The 21,858-nt window shown below is 34.3% G+C and overlaps 2 protein-coding genes across 7 annotated transcripts in view; both read right to left on the reverse strand.

The window, feature by feature from the left end:
* LOC128171010 (uncharacterized) overlaps positions 1-21,858 on the reverse strand; it is a 555,905-nt gene that overhangs the window by 95,994 nt on the left and 438,053 nt on the right. The gene's annotated exons all lie outside the window — the stretch shown is intronic.
* The window catches only part of LOC128171024 (uncharacterized), a 55,385-nt gene that overhangs the window by 15,078 nt on the left and 18,449 nt on the right, over positions 1-21,858 (reverse strand). For all 3 annotated transcript variants that reach the window (XR_008241981.1, XM_052836788.1, XM_052836786.1), the window contains exons 7-8: positions 12,273-12,465; positions 11,901-12,020 (exon numbers count right to left, since the gene is read on the reverse strand). The gene's annotated coding sequence lies outside the window, so the exon portion shown is untranslated. The remainder of the gene's footprint in view (positions 1-11,900; positions 12,021-12,272; positions 12,466-21,858) is intronic.

Genomic DNA, 21,858 nt, shown 5'->3' on the forward strand with positions numbered 1-21,858 from the left:
TATAATTATAAAACCACAGCATATAATTATAGAACCACAGCATATAATTATAGAACCACAGCATATAATAATAGACCCACAGCATATAATAATAGACCCACAGCATATAATTATAGACCCACAGCATATAATTATAGAACCACAGCATATAATAATAGACCCACAGCATATAATAAAATCATCTAACATAAGGCAGCCATGGCGTTCCATATCATTGTATTATCATTTATATAAGCATGCACTGGAATCGCGCCATCATTTATAGATCTATATACTGGTCACCCGAGATCCCTGTCTTTAAGCATTGTAAGGGCGGTCTTTATCGTGCCAACGCCTACCATGACACGACCTACTCTAGATCTTCAACCAACAAAGCTTACAGACCCGTAGCATCAAATGGTGGGGGGAGGGGGTACCCCCATTCCCTTCCCCATTTTTTAAGCGGAAACTTTTCTTAGATCTACATTAGTAAAAAAATAAAGGATAACAATTGCAATGGAAATCTCATCCCCCTAGTTATTGTTTATTATATAGAAGTAAGCCCCTATGTTAAAAATAATAGGAGGTACAGTAATTCAATGAGAATACCAGTAATACCGTGATTACGATGTTACAGTGTTTTGCATGTCTAGAATTGTTTGTAGGTCTGTCCTCCTCCCTGACTCTCAAAAACGATTCTACGTGCCTTGGTCAAAGAAGACCGTGTCCGACATCTCTTGGTGTGTCACTGTATATACTACATGTAGTTGTAACTATTTATCTACATGTAGACTGCGATGTCATGACTCCGTGTAAAAAGGGAGATAACTCAAACTATTAACCTTTTTAGTTAGTTAAACCTAACGCGCCTCTCTCTCTCTCTCTCTCTCTCTCTCTCTCTCTCTCTCTCTCTCTGCCAATATTCATATACCCGTAGTTCAGTGTTACAGTGTTGGTAACCTCAACCCCAACCTCAACATGAAATAACCAGCGGATGCTGAAGGAGAGTATGCTACAGTGTATATATACTACGATCTCATATTGATAGGGTTTTGTTTATCAAAAATATGTTACGGTCCGCTATGCGACATTCTTTTAGATAGTACCTGCAGATTTGTAGCTCCAAGTTTCAGGTACGTAACACCGGGGGGGGGGGGGGAGGGGGGAGGGAGGGAGGCTTTTTTTTTTTTACCTCTTTAGCGCAGTAAAGATTTGACTTAATTTTACACACAAAAAATTGAATTAGTATCTAAAAAATCTTGACAAGCAAAATAAAAAAGGCGACTTACAAAAATCCCGAAAGTCCTAATTCGGGGGGGGGGGGGGGGGGGGGGGGGGTACATTAAAAGTCAAACAAGAAATGTGCACGACTAAAGGCCGATAACTTCATTACCGGCATTTGATAATTATTGCTTTGTGACGTTTGTCGATTCTAAATAATAGCTATTGTTCAATGTTTTACCTGGTATTTGTTTTAATCCACAACTGGGGGGGGGGGGGGGTATCTGATGAACTAGATAGTGGTCACTCTTTGAGCTGTGGAGGTTCGGTATCGTGCCAACGCCGACCTTGACACCACATTCACTTTGGATATATTTATTTATCATTGTATTATCATATCATTGTATACGTGTTGTAAATCATTTATAAGCATATACCAGATTCACGCCATCATTTATAGACCTATATACTGGTCTCCCGGGATCCCTGTCTTTGAGCATTTGAGGGGGGTGTCTTTATCGTGCCAGCGCCTACATGTAGCATGACACGACATACTCTTCTACCAATTAAGCTCATAGGCACGTAGCATCGGGGGGGGGGGGATCCCTGTCTTTGAGCATGTTGAGGAGGGGGGGGGGGTGTCATTATCGTGCCAGCGCCTACATGTAGCATGACACGACATACTCTTCTACCAACAAAGATGATAGGCACGTAGCATCGGGGGGGGGGGGGGGCAGAAGGGGATCCCTGTCTTTGAGCATTTTGAGGGGGGGGGGGTTGTCTTTATAGTGCCAGCGCCTATATGTAGCATGGCACGAAATACTCTTCTACCAACAAAGCTTACAGGCACGCAGCATCGGGGGAGGGGGCGGGGGGGGGGTGGACACAAATACTTTTCTTAAATTTACATACCAAAAACTGTGTTAACATTCAGTTGGCATCCCTACTTTGATTAGTCCATGTAAAAAAAATGAGGAAAGAAACAGTGAAATTGAAGTAAAGGTAATCCCCCCCCCCCCCCCCCCCCCCCCCCCCCCCCCCCCCACGGATTAGGATTTTGCAGATTTTGAAAATATTTTTTTTTTCTTTTTTCGCTTGTCAAGATTTTTTGGATCACTTTCAAAAACGATGCTACATGCCTGCCTCACCCTCTTCCCCCATTTTTTAAATGGAAACTTTTCTTAGATCTACATAAGTAAAAAGAGAATATAAAATATCAATGGAAATCCTCCATCCCCCCACGCGCAGTTTTTTTTACAAGTAAGCCCCTTTATAAAAATGATAGGGGTAAATTAAAAGGAATACTGGTCAGTAATACAGACTACGATGGTACAGTGTTTTACATGTCCTAGAATTGTTTGTAGGTCTGCCCCCCTCCCTCACTCTCAAAAACGATCCTACGTGCCTTGGTCAAGGAAGACCGTGTCCGACGTCTTTTGGTGTGTCACTGTATATATTACATGCAGTTGAAAGCTATTCATCTACATATATTTACATTCCAAATATGTTTTGCATGTAAAATGTGTGAAAAGACACTGCAGTTATAAGACCGTAACATACACGGTACTCAAAAGTTAGAATGACTAGTTTTATTATGACGTCACAAACGTTGAACGCTGTAAAATGCAACGTCACAAGCGAGAATCAAAGTTCACGCTTGTGGCTCTTACATTAATTTGAACTTACCCTTAGGATAAAACAGAAATGTTGACGTATAAATCACATTTGCAGACAAGGCAAGAAGTTAAAAAAAATGTAAATATTAGCATTAAATCATTATTTTTTGACAAATATAGTCTCATAACTGCAGCGGTGTGTGCATACAGATTTTAATAACGCGTTAGCGCGCGTTACTCAATTTGTATGCACACACCGCTGCAGTTATGAGACTATATATTTAGAAAAATAATGAGTCAATGCTTAAGTAGACAGTAGAGTGCGATGTCATGACTCCGTGTAAAAAGGGAGATAACTCAAACTATTAACCTCTTTAGTTAGATCTCTACACCTAACGCGCCTCTCTCTCTCTCTCTCTCTCTCTCTCTCTCTCTCTCTCTCTCTCTCTCTCTCTCTCTCTCTCTCTCTCTCTGTGTCTGACATTTACTATTTTCAGACATTCTCTGCTGAGCAAATCTTCAAGTACTTTCCACATGGATGCCAGCTTTCTGTGTCTATTTCTCACTGATGCAGGCTTCTCTCTCTCTCTCTCTCTCTCTCCCTCTCTCTCTCTCCTAAATATGTCCTTTCTCTTTAATTCTTTCTCTATCTCTCTCTCATTTAAAACGTGTATTCTTCCTCTCTTTGTCTGTCTATCACTGACGTATCAACCTCAACATGTTTACGTATAGTGAAACAACCAGCGGATGCTGAAGAATAGTACTACGATAAAGTATTGATAGTTTTTTGTGTATAAAAAATATTTTGCGACGATTTTTTTTTAAAGTAGCTGCAGGTTAATTTGTAGCTCTCGGTAAAAAAAATGAATAGACCAACTTGGAGCTACAGTGCCTCCTATAGTAAAAATAACCTGTAAATTACGGCGCATACAAAAATGTCGAACAAGAAATTTGCACGACTACGAGCGATAACTCCATTACTGGCAATTGATAATTACTGCTTTGTGATGTTTGTCGATTCTAAATAGTATACAAATATTGACTGGGGTTCAGGGCAATATTTCGTCTCTCGGGGGCTAATAAAATCAAAGTTGCCCGAAAACACATTTGTTTTGTTAAATGAAGAAAGAAACCAAAATTTAAGAAAGTAATTGAAAACAGATCGGCGTAATTTTCTCAGCTCAACAGGGAATTCACGAATTAAATTTTGTGCAAAGTTAATCTCCAAAATATCCTCAGCATCAAAGGGTCGCTGGTGATACTAGTATTCCGCCGCCCGTAAGAATTATCATGCAGCTGTTCTACCTGATTTTACTTCACAGTAATTCGCATATCCTTATATCCTTTATGATCGCAAACCGTCGCATTGCGCGTCCGTTGTTTACTTGCCTTGACTGACTGTCTATTATGACGTCACCTTGTTTTGGAGTTGCGAAGAGTTATTTACCTCATCGTCTACGAATTAACAAATCAGAAGCGATTAATTAAAATAGAGGGAATATTTTCTTGATACATTTCCTATTGTTTATTAAATAGAACCATACGATTCATAGGTTTAATATACATGTATATACAAAAGTAAAGTGAACAAACATATGGTGACACTTTAAAAAAAACACCAAAAAAACCAACATAGACTGCGTGTGCAGGGTTACAAATCTCTTAAGGTAAGGTTTGCGGTTACAGGGAGATAACTCACATATTTTCATTGTGACGTAACACCAGCTATCCTTTATTTCTGTTATGACGTCAAAATTTATATGACGTCATAATTGATTTCAGTTTTTTTTTTATTTCGCGGTTTTTTTTTAGCTTCAATGAAAAAATAAAAGGACACAAGCATTTTATCAATTTCCACGAAAACGAAATCCGCATCATATGGTTTTGAATAGTGTTTTAGAAACATCAGATTACACATATTCTAAGATACGTTTTTCCTGAAATCGGTGGACTTGGAAAGGTTTTAAATAAGATGTTTTCGTTTACACAATAGTAGTCCAAAATTAAGACTTTTGTTGCATTTTATTCTATTATTAGATAGTTCATCAGAAATTAATAGAAGTGAATCATGATATTAATAGTGATATTATTTTCGAACATTGTAAGCATCAATAACCCCCATAATAGTCACATATAAAATGAACATATTTTCACGAAATTGTTTACATTTCATCAAAATGAAAATTGGAAATGATGAACTTTGACCTTTTGTAGTTATAAAACGGGACGGGCAAAATTCATTTGAATTTCATGAGAAAAAAGACTTGAGTATAGTGAACATAATGGTATGTAACTTTGGTACAACCTCTAAAAAATACAAGCCGCAAACCTTACCTTAAGGTAAATCTCATGTGAGGACGGGGTTTAATTTTTACAGGTGTGAAAGCCCCAAGGACGTTCTACCTGCAGTCATGATCGAACGCCATTACCAGTACTCTCTATGCACCGAGTACACATTTATACAATGGAATGAAAAATAGTTAAAATTGATATTAGTGAAAACATTACATTGTTCTATATATTTATATGAAGGGATTTTATAGCGGATATGAACCCAAGCAAACAGTTGAACTGTTCTTCAGCGAAGTTTGTGATTTCCAAATTTTCACTTTGGGGTCTAAGCACAAGTGAATACATGCAGTTCATTTATGCTACTAAAAGAAAACAATATATTACCAAGATAACTTTATTCACACATTATCATTTTTCACTCGTAAAAATTCACAGGCACGAAAACAGATTTCCTACGTAGATTTATAATGGGGGATGTTGACATCTTTTCTCCATTCGGAGGTACTCGGGACACCTCGCGCAATTTTTCAACGTTATCATCCGGGCGTCTTCATCCCCTTGGCAATGGAAAACCCAGTAGACTTTTTTCATTTGAAGCCGTGTATTGATACCCGGCAAGCAAGAGGGGGTGTTTCAAGAAGAAATCTTGGGAATTTTTCCATACTATTGAATGAACATCGTCTGAACCAAGAGGTATTTATAAATATCGAATAGATTATGGAAATATGCGGCAAAATATCTTGGGACAGACTATAGCTGGGTATTAAAGCCCACACACAAGCCTGTCGGGAGTTCTATATAAACATTTAATTAAACTTCATTCTGGAAACAACAAATCTAAAACATAGTTACGGACACCGTACCCTACCTGGAATCTGACAACAAGGACTATGTCACAAGGACTATGTCACAAGGACTATGTCACTTTTGATGTTGGTTAAATTAGTAGATAACTAGAGTAAAAGGTTGACGAGTCTAATGGTTATAAAATCACCCTTGCACCCGACTGCACCAAGCAAATGTGTCTTAGGTGTCATTAAATTTCACTAGCGGTTTATAAAGAAGCGTAAACTGTTCCAAGCCATTTTATATCCTATAAAACTAATTACTATTGAATTTATTGCTTATAATTTAATTTTTTCCTACTAATTGTAGATAAAAACGGTCATTTGACTTTAAATGATGCCGGGTCTAATGTGTTCTGCGCTATATTTCTGAATGAATATTTTTTGCATGAATTTCTACTGATATAATTATTATTTTAAGATAAAAAAAAAATAAGACATTTACCACACCGTTTGTTTTATGGGGTCATCTCAAAGTTTGTTAATTTTTAACATAAGACCCAACGTTATCATCCGGGCGTCTTCATCCACTTGGCAATGGAAAACCCAGTAGACTTTTTTTTAGCTCACCTGAGGTGATTACATGCAGTACATGATGCCACAGGGGCCAAGTCACTATGTCACTTTTGATGTTGATGAAATTAGTAGATAATTAGAGTAAAGGTGGACGATTCTTATGATTATATCAAAGACCGGAACGGCCACAAAGGCGTCGAGCTGACATTTTCTTTTATATAGAATGATATCAATAATTTGAATTTCTCCAGTTCTAAACTAAATGTCGTGTATCAAATAATACTAGAATAAAAAAGTAAATGAATTTTGTTTTGTGCTGCTTTAAAAACAAAAATCAGTATATTTTCTTATAAAATAGGTAGTTAAAAAAGTTAAAAAAAAAAAATTCTTTCTGCTTTAAACAGTCTTTGAACAATTTTCACAGGTTCATAATTTGAATACATTAACAATGTGTCTCTATTTTAATAACAAAACATACTTTTTTTTATATCAATTCCCGTTTGAAAAAGATTACCTATGTTACGATTGTTTACAAACAAATCCACAACACGTGCTATCTAAAATGCTCGAACAAACCAACTGCATTATCGTGTTTTCTTATTACAACAAAATCACTGGATACGTTTATCGCTTACATTTATTTTGGAGACCGTGCCCGATAAAAAATAAATCTACATATCAAATTTTATTTCTATCGGGCACGGTCTCCCATTTAAATGTAAGCGATAAACTTAATTAATATTTAGATGTGTACACCTTATTGTATTCATCCGCAATTTCTTGATTAAGCAAATTTATACTTATGCAATGAGTTGGCAATAACCAGGGAAGCAAAGTTGGGTTTTTTGTACACAATATAGTTGAATAAATGGAATAAAAATCTTGTAATATGTTTAATACTTAAAGGAACTTATTTCTTATGCGCATTTAAAAGGCGGTGCAGTGCATGAATTTTTGGACGATTGCCAATTCAGACGATCGCTAGAAGGCTGCCGAGCATTAGCTCGACGCCTTAAAAACCACCCTTGCACCCCACCGCACCGAGCAAACGTGTCTTGGGTGTCATGGAATTTTACAATTTAAGACGACATCTTATGGCCATCTAAATTAAAGCAGTAATTTCAATTCAGTGTCAAACAAGTTAAATATTTTTTTCTAAATACTATGATAAATTTGTAATAGGAACTCGTACCATAAGGTTAAAAAAAATGATAGAAGTCTTCATGATTGATTATATCTAATATGCAAACAGTTTTGGCTTAGTTTCAGTAGAGGAGAAGATTGTAAATATGTTATACTTTCTTATATATGTTCATTTTGTCCCTACCTTAGAGTAAAATATCCACTAGGACAAGAGACACTAAAGGATCTGGTTCACTTCTCTTAAAAATCGGCCTTCTTTCAAATGAGCTATTTTATTTTACATTATTGACCTTAGGAGTCTCGGGGGTAAATGTTTCAAACATACGATGTCTTTTTTTATTACTGAAAGGTCTTCATCTGAGTAAACTATGTGCAAACTATAAAGTAAATTGACCGCATAGTTTATCTGTTTGCCGCGCTCAAACGTTTGTCGTATGTCCGAATCATCTATGACATTTTATATATGATTTTGTAGGGAAGGGGGAGGGGGTCATTATCATTTTCATATGTTAAAAAATACAAACATACGATTTTCTTTTAATTTTCAGCGATGGAAGAATAATGTATATGTTAACTTTTTGTATAATTAAAACGAAATTGACCGGATTTTCTGGCATCAGTTACTCAGACCAGTAATGCCCTATTTTTACCGGACCAGCAGTTCCTTGTAAATATGGTTTCCACTTCCACGCTCTCACGAGAACAAGCAAGATAAAAATAACAAAAGACTAGGTACATGCATTGTAAATATACTGCTGACACAACGTAATTCCATTACATAAGACTAACGGAGTTATCGTCCTTTAATCGAGTGACGTCACAATAAATTTCTTACCCATTGATCCGACATATTTTTTTTGGCGGCAGTTAAGTTGACCCACAATGCAATTCCAAGCAGACCCACAATGCCATACCAAGCATTGCAAATGGCGCTCTCATATTCTCGCGAGAATCAAAGTAAACTTTTGAGAAGCAGATAAAATGTGTAATTTCATGAACATCATGCTTTTTAAGTAAATAAAACAGCATACTTCGGGTAGTTTTATTTCTCCGGATAGTTTTTAAAGAGCCAGACGACACTTAACCGACGTGAACTTTGACGTCACAATAAGGGAAATTACATTAATTCTAACAAGCTTTTGTAAATCTGCTGAAATATTACCAAACTCTTCTCAAAATCCTGCAAAGCTAACGAATGGGGACATTTCTTCAAAGATACTTGTAGGAAACAGCTGTAACTTACACTCATTTGGATGAATGCTCACATTTACTTTATTAACTATATTTACGGTAAATTCCAGGAACGTACATGTAGTACCGTCTTATAAAAGGGGGGGGGGGTAGCAAAAATTCCTCACAAGAAAAGGAAAAAAATGATTATTTTCGAAATCATCAAACTTCTAATCCGGGGTGAGGGATAAAGAGAGCGTAGTATACCTTTAGCTCTTTAGCTGCTTAATGGTATCTCTATTTTAATTTCCATTTACTAATGTTTCCATGGGGGAGAAACTTCATGATCCTAACGGCGGTAGGGGGATATAATAAATATATTTTAGAGTCACGTAGAGGTGAAGAATGGCGAAATATAGCACTTTTATAACGATTTTTTTAACAGTTTAAAAAGTTTGTACCACAATTTAACATGATAGTTTAATGAATTAGTTCTAACATACATTCTTCAATTTACAATCAGATTATTAAAGGTTTCAAAGAAATGTTTTTTTTCATTCTAGGCCTCGATTAGCAAAAATTGTAGTCAAGTGGCAGAAAAAATGTATATACTGCGCACTGAATGGTGTTAATGATAATTAACAGAATGAACTCTGTGACTCTTGTAGCAATGCGTAGTATTCCTAAATGATGTTATAAAACCAGGCGAATAATACGGGCATAATAATATCCAAATTGAGAGTTTAAAAACAATTGTCATATTTGGCGATTCTGTGTCTGCAACGATAGCTCTGGTACTCTATATTGATTCATGTACTGTGTATTCTATATATTAACCTTTGTAACCTTTTATGCCATGTATGAATGAACGTATTATGAGTAAGTGGTGCCTTATACGTAGGTGGGGAACTCCGAGACTCAGGATTCGGAGACTCAAATCCTGCATCCTTACTCTTTGATTGACAGTTTTGACGGTTTTGTTACTTTATTTAGGAATAAACTATTAATCTTAATTTTGAACACTAAATGTTCACTCATGATCGTCGTAAATGGGCCGAACTAGTCAGAACTGTCCATCATAAGTAAAATGTTATATATACCTATGTAAAATGATGTTGAAGAGATTTAGAGAGATTCCGCTTATAGAGATTCTGAGACTCTTGATTTGGGCTGCTTTTAATTGCTGTAACTATACGATCACGCTTAATAAAACCGCTTGAGAAAGAAATACTGGACTTGTCATCACTTAGTTTGAGCTGACCCTCAATTGGATCCGTAAGACAAAAGGCTTACACCGGGCAGATACTTTGGATGACAACTTCAATTGGTTTAACATATTATGCAAAAAAATATGTGTACACGTTTAACATGATTTACATTTCTATACCACGACATATTGGTAGTAAACCTTATATAATATTCTGTGAACCATGAACAAATTATATAAACGTCTACATGATCGAATAAATGATGTATGGTTATATCAGGGAATTTGGATTCGGCGGATGGGGATGAGTTGACTACTAGTATCTTTTATAAAAAAAATTCTGATCTAAAATTCTGATTTGGGACAATGATAAGAAGTATGTGAAATTCGACCTTAAAAATTTAGAAAAGAAATGCGACGCACCCACTACCTGGTTTGAAATTTCTTCCAGCCAGCAAAGAATTTAGACCAGGTACATGTGCATATATAGTATTTTGAAACGCCTGTTATATGTTTTTGAACATGTATAAGAAAAAAAATGCATTTTTCAAAAAGCACTTTAGAATTTAATTTATATGTTCTACAGTCATTCTAACAAGCAGTAATAAGCAAATGTGAAATTCCTAACTGTGCTCAAGATATGGGATTTGACTGACAGACACACAAATAGTCATACACTGAGCAAAGTGATACAGTTTTATGTAAAATTCCAATGATTTTTAATCTTGTCTTTAATCACCCTACATACCATGGGCCAATATGAAAGCAAATTCAAGTTTAGATATTTTTGAAGTGTCCAATGCATTTACACACGTTAATAATGCACATAAAAATCATGACCTAATATGAGGCATTACCATAAAATATTTAAAACTTCATTCATAACATTTTTTTCTATCCATTTTAGTTTCTCTCTGAATACATATTGAGTTTATACATATAGCTATAAAAACCTGCCTTTGTATCAATTGTTCTAACAGCAATGTACCGGTAAACACACACGTATACTAGTATACATGTACTTGTAGTTTAAGGCTGTTAAATAACTTGTAACCGTCAACCAAATTATTTGATGGACCAAAAATATGTGTATATTTTCTATCACATCCCACAGTTCGTAAAGACGAAGTTCCACATATTGGTTTCCTAAATTCAGTACGCCAAGTAAATCTATTAATAATAACATATACTTTCCATTGAACAAGGTAGTATGACAAACATACACTGCATGTGAAGTGCCTATATACCTCTTATACTGGACAAGTTTATAAAAATATAACCATTGATCAGTAATTTAGTAAAGTGAGTAAATCATTTATTATAGTGGCATGTGTATCTTTTACATTTAAAAAAAAAAACTAACTTTTTCTAACAATTGCATAAATCAAACACCCAACCCATTAGACTTATAAGTCACTGTAAACACTATGTAATAATTTTACATGCGCAACAATTCACATTGTCCTAATTTTAATCCAGAATGTATAAAATTAGCAATTTGTTTTGGAAAATTACAAATGAGAGTTCGAAAATTTCTTTTTTCATGACAGTTTCACACTGTAAGATTTTATGGATCGATCATTCGTCTGCATTCGCCACTATGTTGTTTTCACACGGAAAGGGAAGCGACTCATATTTTTTATTTAATGAAATTAACATAGTGTGCCGAATTTTACCATCGTGACTTTTGGCAGGAAAGTTGTGCCTATGAAGTTCGGACTAAAGCTAATTGCAATAAGTCACGTGAGTGACTCACGTGACCTAACAATACATCAGTACTTGATGTTGATAATTTGACATTGTCTAATATTGATAAACTTTTAAGCAAAAAAAAAAAAAAGGAAATGTGTTAACAGGCATAAACATCTTATATTCTACTGTCTACATGATCCATATTTTGGATTGACTTACTGAATTATTCCTGGTGTCGTTTGATTGAATCTGTAGTCCACGCCCTTATTCTCGGAAGCTATCAATGCTGGTTACTTCCCTTGACACCTGATTCTAGAGATGAAACTAGAACTCTTTTGTCTGTAATGAATACAAAGAGAAATTGCAATATGGAAACATCAACAGCTTGTGTCAAAAATAGCAAGGACCTTTTTTACATACATGTATTCCAAACGCTAAACCTATATCACCACAATTATTTACCATCTACCCCCTCCCCCACCATGCATTGATGATAATGCACATATGGTATTCAAAGTTCACATTTTCAATTTTTTTTAACGAAGTTTTTTTTTATGAAATCGAATGTTGATATAATAACAAACACCTTACCTGTACATTACAGATAAACGAACAGTGTGTCCTTGATGTTGGCATACTTAAATGTCCGGCCGCCAATAATCCATATAATACCTGCAGTCAGGTGTACCCGAATTTATGTCAGAGTTTTTCGGGCTGACATCTTACACCCGACAATAGAGGTGCCACCTGATTGGTTGGTTTGCTGTATAGTCTGTGTCACACCCTAAAATTTTAAAAGAGATTTCTGAAAACATGTGTTTGTCATAAAATGAATGTTAAGTTGTAAAATATGACACGAATAAAAAAAAATCAATAAAAATGTTTGTTTCACACAATGGTGGTTATTTGTATAACAACAATACATAATATAAAAAATGAATGTGAACACTGGCGACGACTAGTAAGACCATACGGTATAACAATAACCATTTCATGGATTAATCTGAGTAAATTTTACTTTTCTTTAACAGTCTAACAATATATTTTTTTGAATGATAAGATGTAAAAAAAAATACCCACAAAACCCCGAATCATTACTTTACAAGGTCATTACATGTAACTATATCCCTATATTAGAATATTAAAGGCTGAATATGTAAAAAAAAACTATCAATTTACAAAACATGTCCTTTTAAAACGCTCTCTCTCTCTCTCACTTTGTTTTGTTTTGAACATATTTTATTGAATAAACAAAAGGATCAGAAACAAGTTCTAACAACTTACAAGTTCCTCTCCTTAAATATAACAATAGTTGTCATGCATATGAGTATAGAACAAAAGAATATAATATTGATATACACAAAGAAATATTATTTAAATCTCAAGGATTCGTCTATAAACTTTTGTACAGAAGCAAAAATGCTTTTGTTGATATGTAAAGGAAGGTTATTGTTGCCATATAAAAGTAAATCAGTATCAATATTGACTAAATCTAACATAAACAATTGATCAAACATGTTGTTTCTCGCTCTAGAGTATTTTTTACAAGAAAAAAAGAAATGATACACATCTTCTGTTTTACCACATAAACACAACGGATTATTTATAATATTACGTTTACAAAGATCATAGTTTAATACACAGTTATGTCTCAGCTTTGTATGAATAATGTTGTTACAGCGTTTACCAAAAGAAAAATAAATAGGGGGTTTCGTAACTTTAGGCATATGTTTGCAAAACAAATTGATTGAGGTGGCTGTTCTGGCTTCTATATTTAGTGAATTCCATTGATTGACAGCATTGGGTACAAATGATTTTTTAAGTAAATCTAACCTGCACTTAGGTACATTAAACTGATCCTTGTTTCGTGTGTTGTATCGCGATATATTTTCCCTCTTGTTAGGAATAATATCACATAAATAATCAGGGAGACTCCCCATGTTAAATTTGAACATAGTTTTCATCTTGGCGATGTATCGTCTGGTTTGTAAAATTTCCCACCCTGTTTCTAAGTAAAGCGCTTCCCTTGGTACAAAAATTGGCAACCCAGTGACAATTCGTGCAGCACACAATTGAACCTTTTCAAGTTTGTCTGCATCATGCACAGAACAGCCATCCCACACAATCGAAGCATATTCAAGGGTAGGTCTAATGAATGAAATGTATAATTTAGAGAGATGCTCTCTACCCAATTTATACTTAAGTTTTTTTAAGAGTCCTAATTTTTTGTATGCAGAGTTTACAATACCATCAATGTATTCAGACCAGCTGAGATTTTGCGATAATAAAAGTCCTAAATGGCGATGGGTCGAGACAAACTCTAGTCTATCGCCTTCAAAAAATAATTTAGGTAAAACAGAGTTATGCTTCTTAGTAAAAAAAACAACCTTAGTTTTTGATGAATTGAATTTAAGAAGCCACTTTTTGGACCACGATTCCAAAATTTTTAAATCATGATTTAAAATATATTCAATGTTAACTATGTTGTTTGAAGAGTATTGAAGCGAACTGTCATCAGCAAATAATCTACACAGTGATAACATATTAACCGCCACATCATTGACATATATCAAAAATAAAAGAGGTCCTAATACAGATCCCCGGGGTACACCTGCTGAAATTTCTGATGTGCTTGACAAAAGATCTTAAGTTTATACATAACTTTTTGGGACCTTTGACTTAAGTAACTAGAAAACCACTTAAGAAGATCTCCACATACTCCATAGGTTTGTAACTTGAATAATAGGCCGCAACGCCATACTCTGTCAAATGCCTTTGACAGATCACAAAAAATCATACATGAAAATTTACCTTCATCAATATTTTGAACAATGCTGTGATACGTTTCTAATAGTTGATAAACAGTGGAATGACCTGGTAAAAAACCGGCTTGATATCGATAAAATAAATTGTTCCTATGAAAATAGTTGTACACATGTTTAAAAACGATTCTTTCCATAATTTTACTAACACATGATAACAAAGATACTGGTCTATAATTAGAAACCAATGACGGATCATCTTTTTTGAATAGAGGAATAACGTGAGCAATTTTCCAAAAACATGGAAAAGTATTATCAACAAGTGATCTATTAAATAACAATGTAAGTGGTTTTACAATAGTAAAAAGGGTTGCCTTCAACATTTTGTGGCTAACCAAATCAGGACCAATTGCTTTATTAACAGGTAATATTGAAATAATGTCTAACACTTCTTGTTCATTTATATAAATATTACAAAGTGTTTCTCTACATAAACTATACATATTAGGTAAAGCCGCATTCTTATTGTCTACAGAAGAAATAGAAGAAAAATATGTATTAAGAGATTCGATCTTCCCAAAATCTGAATAAACATACTTGGTTGTACCGTTTACATTAGAAATTTGAATAGGTGGTAATTCCGTTGAAAGCTTCATATGAAATGAGTCTTTCATCAGCTTCCAGTATAACTTAGTATTATTTTTGCTTGAATCATCTAAATACGTTTCTATATTGTCATAATAATTTGAGATAGCGTGTTTTTTCATATTGTTAACTGAATTTCGGACCTTTCTATACGCAGACCAAACATAATCTTTATTCGTTTCAATTGCTTTGTTACGCAGTCGGTCTCTAACTCTGATCGTTCTCCGTAATACAGAGTCAAACCATGGCTTGTCACGAGGCCGAATGGTTATTGTTTGTTCCGGTATACATTCCCTAACAAACGAAAGAAATTTTGTGGTAAAATTATCAACTGCTATATTAACATTGTCAGCTTCCGTAATAATGTTTGTCCAATCGCAATGTTGAATTAAGGAATTTAATTTATCGAAGTCGGCATCTTTGTAGATCCATACCTTACGTTTGTAAGAACGATTATAGTTTAGACTTGACGAAAGTGCAATGTATGTCGCTTTGTGATCGCTAACGGACGAGTCCATTACTAGTGTACCCGATTCGTAAACTTGGATATCTGTAGTAGTGAAAATTGGGTCAAGAAGTGTGTTCGACGTGTGTGAAATTCTGGTCGGTTCATGGATATTGTTAACAAGGTTGTACGTAGAAGAAATTTCAAGGATAATGTGCGTACGTGGAACAGTAAGGAGATCTACATTGATATCACCAGCAGTTATTATTTTATCTGAGCTCGCCTACTTGGTCTATGCTCCAGGAAAGTTTAGTCCAAAAACTGCTATCGGAATTTGGTGGGCGATATAGACAGCAAAGAAAATATTTAAAGGTATGGTTGTCTATTTCTACCCATATACATTCAACGTCAGCGGGTTCAAATTCCGGACGTCTAGTAGCACGTATTTGATCCGAAAGGTAAATCATTACACCACCACCAAAACAGTTTCTATCTTTACGCAATATTTGACTGAAACCGTCTAAAATAATGTTATCGTTACTAACACTGGGATCTAAGTGGGTTTCGGTGAAACATAGTATATCAAAGTCGTGAATAAAGTAGTTTAAATGACCTAACTTGTGTCTGATACTGCGGATATTGAGATGTAGAATATTCAGAATATTTACAATAGAAGGACCTGGATTAAGTTCAATATCTCCGCACAGTAGTAAAAGGATAAACATAAAAAATTGGAAAAAAAAATTAATATGCACAGAAATTTGCATTATGCTTAACAATAGGTGGCTAAATGAGTTACATAGATAATAAAAAAGAAACAGAAAATTTGCAAGTGGGGAATTCAGAAATAAATAAACTTTTGATACACCTCTACATCTAAAATAAAACAAGCCAATTGCAGCTCGATACTGCTCGACCGAGTTACCCATTATCTATCTCTCTCACTCTCTTTCTCTCTCTTTCCCTCTGTGTCTCTCTCAGTGTCTCTCTCACATGCCTGCCTGTCTGTATTTTTTTCCTTCTCAAAATCTTCTTAACAAGGTACAATTAATTACATGTAACAATATTTCTCATTTTGAATATTAATGGTTTAATGTATAATGAAACTATCAAATTACTAAACATGACATTTTTAGCTTTCCATCTCACTGTGTTTCTATGCCTCTGTCTGTCTCTCTGTCTGTTTCTTTCTATCTATCTATCTATCTATCTATCTATTTATCTATTTGTCTATTTGTCTATCTGTCTATCTATCTATCTATATCTATCTATCTATCTATCTATCTATCTATCTATCTATCTATCTATCTATCTATCTATCTATCTATCTATCTATCTATCTATCTATCTATCTTTACCCGCATGTCTGTCTTTTTCCTTTGGTCTCTCTGTTATTGCTTTTTTTCTTTCCATTCCAATAAGCATGTTCTTTAAAAAGGCACTACTGTAAGCCTTACAATGATATTAATTATAAACACACACAAGAGGATACGGATCTTTGTAATGCAGATTTTTTACTCCCTTTTTGTTGTTGTTTTTTTTTCTTAAATTAAGTTACTTTGTAATTGTTTTCTTTAATTTAGGTTAAACTGTTGATTTGGACACAGTGATGAGTATAAAGTATAAGCGTTGATTTACCGATTTTGATATTATACCACCATGTTTTACTTGATATATTCAAATGAATGTTTAACAATTTAACGATGTCTGTATTGATGTCTCTGATTGATCATAGTAGTGTATGATAATTTAATCGTTTTTTTTAAATGGAACAGCATGGATCTCAAATGATAACATAAGGGGGATTTCAACCAAATGTAGATACTGATCATAGTAGTGTATGGTACTTTAATTATTTTTTTAAATTCAGTTTAAAAGTTGATGTTTCAAGCAGCAAAATACATTACGCATAAGAGATTAGTTACCAAAGGTTATACTATACCATCACGTCAAACTTGATATCTTCTCAAGAATACGTTAAAAACGCAATCGAAACCACACTTAAATGGATAATATTTAATGGTGAAAATATAACTTTCAAATACTTGAGAACTTGTTTCATATATTTAAGCATGCGAATGATTTTAACACACTTTTCTACATAGAACATGTTGTAATGTAAAACCTTTGAAACCCCTGACTGAGGGCTAACTATTATTCTATGGGTATTGTTATTCTTCTGGTGAATTTGGAGGCCATGAACGTTGCTAGAATTTGTTGAAGCATTACAGATGTTAGTATATGTATATATATTCAATCACATGCAGTTTTAGTCTATAAAACTGTGTTCATAATGATCTTTATTCCCATTGTTTATAGTATTTTACAAAGCTGAATTGTTCACTCCATTACGATTAACAGTTTTATGTTTGACACTGTAAAAGAACCATCATACAATTCTCTCTCTCTCTATTTCTTTCTTTCTCTCTCTCTCCATTTATTTTTACGTTCTACATTATTTATAAAAACAGCCGCACATTTTTGACATTTTTAAAAGAGAAATCACGCCTGAGTTGTCAGCCACCCCACTACCTGTTTTAAATGTGTAGACCCCAGACTGGCTGTCCTACATACTACAGGTATTGGCGTTATACAATACCTGTTGTGTACCTACGATGACGCAAATAATTTGAATGGCCGCCACCAGACTGTAAGCTGATAGGTGTGTGTAAGGTTGTAAAGAGTTTGAATCAGACATAAAAATAAGATTAAAAAGCCAAATGCAAACTGTTTTAAAAATTCTGCTAAATGTAGCTCTAGTTCTTGTATAGGAAACGGCCGTTGCTCTAAACAAAATGTTTTGTGTTTGAGTATAATTGTAAGAATTGATTTACATGTACCCGTGTCATAATGTAAGATGCATGTATAATGTGTTATAGATGTGTATAGTGTATAATGTGTACACGTAATTAAAGGAACTTTCCCCTTGAAGCCATTTGAATAACATGTTTGCATCTACATTACAAGTAACATATATTTGTATTTATACGGATAAACTGTTCGGTATCACCACATTTCATTAACTGATTCGTAGACTAGACACACAGTTGGTTGGCCTAGAGCTCTTAATATCTATCAAACGATTAACATTACCTTTTTCATTCCGAAATCATACGTTATTTGCAATGAACTTCTTTTATTTTATTTCAATGTCGATATGGAGTTTTAGAAATTGTTATAATCAAGAACAAAATAATTTGTTGTATGTTTCTCGTGTTTTGGTCATCAACAAAAAAAAATGCAGAATGTAGCATCAAATAAAAAGTCAATATAAAAAGGTCAACGGTTGGCTGACTATTGTTAATGCAATTTATGGTGAAATGTTTCATCTCTAACCTATTCTCAAAAGATCGTATTTAACAGATAACTGAATACATCGTGTGTGTTTGTCCTCGGTTTAAAGTGATACATGTACTTTGTTGAATTACTAATATACTTTGTATACGTGCCGCATTAAAATGGTTCTGACAAACAATGTATATTCCTTTGTAAATTACAATTCAAACAAATCTTTAAAACTAATCATGGATAAAAAATCTCTATTAAATTTCCATTTTTTTTTCGTTGCATGGGTACACGTGTATTTAACGACAGCATTAGATTAATCATACAGCACGTTCTTTTCCTCTCTCTCTCTCTATTTCTTTCTATCTTTCTCTCCCTCTCTCCATTTTTTAAATCTTCTACGTTATTTAAAAAAAGAAGAAATTTTTGACATTTTTTTTTTACAAAACCCGCCCGAGTTGTCAGCCACCCCTTTACCTGATATAAATATTGAAACATCAGTCTGGCTGTCCTACATACACCGGGTGTTTGTGTTATACGATACATGTTTACATGCGATGATGCGGATAATTTAAAAGGCAGCCAGCAAACTGTAAGCTGGTAGGTGTTGGTAAAAGTGGAAATAGTTTGAATTTAAAAAAAAGCAACAACAAAAAAATAAATAAATAAAATAAAAAAAATGAAAGATTAAAAAGGCAGAATCAAACTGTCTTTAACAAAGCAATGTCAACTAAATGTAGTTGTAGTTCTTGTATAAGAAACGATTTGTAGACTAGACACACAGTTGGTAGGTTGGAGCATAACGTGTAACATGTATCTGTATTTATAAAGATAAACTGTTCTTTATGACCATATTTGTCATCTGATTCGTAGATTACACACATATTTTGTTGGCTTAGAGCTCTAAATGTATATTCAACGATCAAATATACCTTGTTTTTAATGCAATACTTTTATTTTTTCAATGTTGAAATAAATTTTTAGAATCTTTTATAATCAGGAAAACAATGATATTCTTGAATGGTTCTCGTGTTTCTGTCATTAAATACCCCCCCCCCCTCCACACATTTGAATGTTTCTCGTGCTTTTGTCATTAAATACCATCCCCCCCACTTCAATGTTCCTCGTGTTTCTGTCATTAAATACCCCCCCCCCCCCCCACACACACACACTTTAATGTTTCTCGTGTTTCTGTCATTAAATACCCCCCCCCCCCCCCCCACACACACACACTTCAATGTTCCTCGTGTTTATGTCATTAAATACCCCCCCCCCCCCAACACTTGAATGTTTCTCGTGTTTCTGTCATTAAATACCCCCCCCCCCCCCAACTTGAATGTTTCTCGTGTTTCTGTCATTAAATCCCCCCCCCCCCCACACTTGAATGTTTCTCGTGTTTCTGTCATTAAATACCCCCCCCCCACACACACACTTCAATGTTCCTCGTGTTTCTGTCATTAAATACCCCCCCCCCACACACACACACCTGAATATTCCTCGTGTTTCTGTCATTAAATACCCCCTCCCTTTTTTTTTTTCAGAAAGTGGCATAAATTAAAAACTGGTTGACATCACCCACAGGAGAAACTGTATATAGTAGAAGCAAGCGTAGGTGCTTGGGGACACGCCCTTCGTTTAATGGTTTCCTCAAGCTGAACGGTTAGATGACTATTGTGAATGCAGTTTAATGTAAAATGTTATATTTTAACTTACTTTCAAAGAATTGTATTTAAAAGTTAGACGCATCGTGTGTATTTGTGCTAGGTTTGAAGTGATATTTTGTTGAATTACCACTCGAACAACATTAAAATGGCTTTGCCAAACTCATTTTAGATAATATTTTGCTCATTACAATTCAAACTAATCTTTGAAACTGATTGTTAAAACCATCTAGATTGAATTCATATCTTTGTCTTGTTGCATGGTTAGGAGTATTTTTATATTCTGTTATATACCTCCATTAATTTCTTTTCCGTGTATTTGTTTTTAATTATGTTTGCTTCTTTCAGACTATGTCTTTTCTCCGAATCAAATAAAGTATATCTCTCAAGTTTTGTTATCAAGGGAGGAGGGGGGGGGTGGTGTACGTAACAAAACATCATCATGAATTTAACAAATAATGAATTAGAGACATCTAAATATGATAAAAGAACAAGGTTTAATTAATCCAATGTTAATGACAATATTGTCATTGTCATGCAATCATTATGTACTCCAACAGATCAGAACTTCTATACAGTCCCTATAATGAAAATAGGTAAACACGTGTGTGTGTGTGTGTGTACAATATACCGAAGTATACTTATTGTGATAAATTGTAACAAACATAGGCATTTCAATGCCTTAAATTAATATCTCTGCAGATCTAATTGCAAACAAAATTAAATTTTGGCATTTTTAACATCATTAATCGCCAGTACCAAGCCAGTGTAAGGCATTTGGAGTAAAGAAATGAAGTATTGAAAATCTTCTGCTTGAAACTGTTTCTGATACATTTGCATGCTCTGGTTAACACACTTGTATTGTTAAAATCGGTCGACTGACTCTTGCTTCAATTTCTGACCCAGGTATCTGTTTTTAAAAACAGGTGTAATACGATGTTGTTTTTGCATTCACAAAGCTTAATACATAATACAATACATAAACCTAGGCGTCACGTGTATTGCATGTTCTAGACATATGGAGTCAAAATAAACTAATGTACCTCTCTCTAATGTTGCCGTCTCTGATGCTCTCGTACATACGCAATTAAATATTTTATTTACAAAGTGGTCACATGAGACACGTCATATTTGGTAATGCTGATCTTTTTTAATATTTATTAGCATCTAAACCTAGAAAGGCAAGACAATCAATATTAGTCATATTTGTTAAAGAAAACAACACTATCACAATTTACATTATCATAAAAATGCGACTCGAAGTTTTTGCAGTGACTCAGTCATTAAGTAGACTGTATCTATTGGTCCTTGGTGTTCGATATTGTCAAGAAAGTGCGGGTTCTACCTACACAATAATTATTAACACGATTTTAAATAAG

This window comes from Crassostrea angulata, chromosome 2, assembly GCF_025612915.1.
Source record: "Crassostrea angulata isolate pt1a10 chromosome 2, ASM2561291v2, whole genome shotgun sequence".
Lineage (NCBI taxonomy): Eukaryota > Metazoa > Mollusca > Bivalvia > Ostreida > Ostreidae > Magallana > Magallana angulata.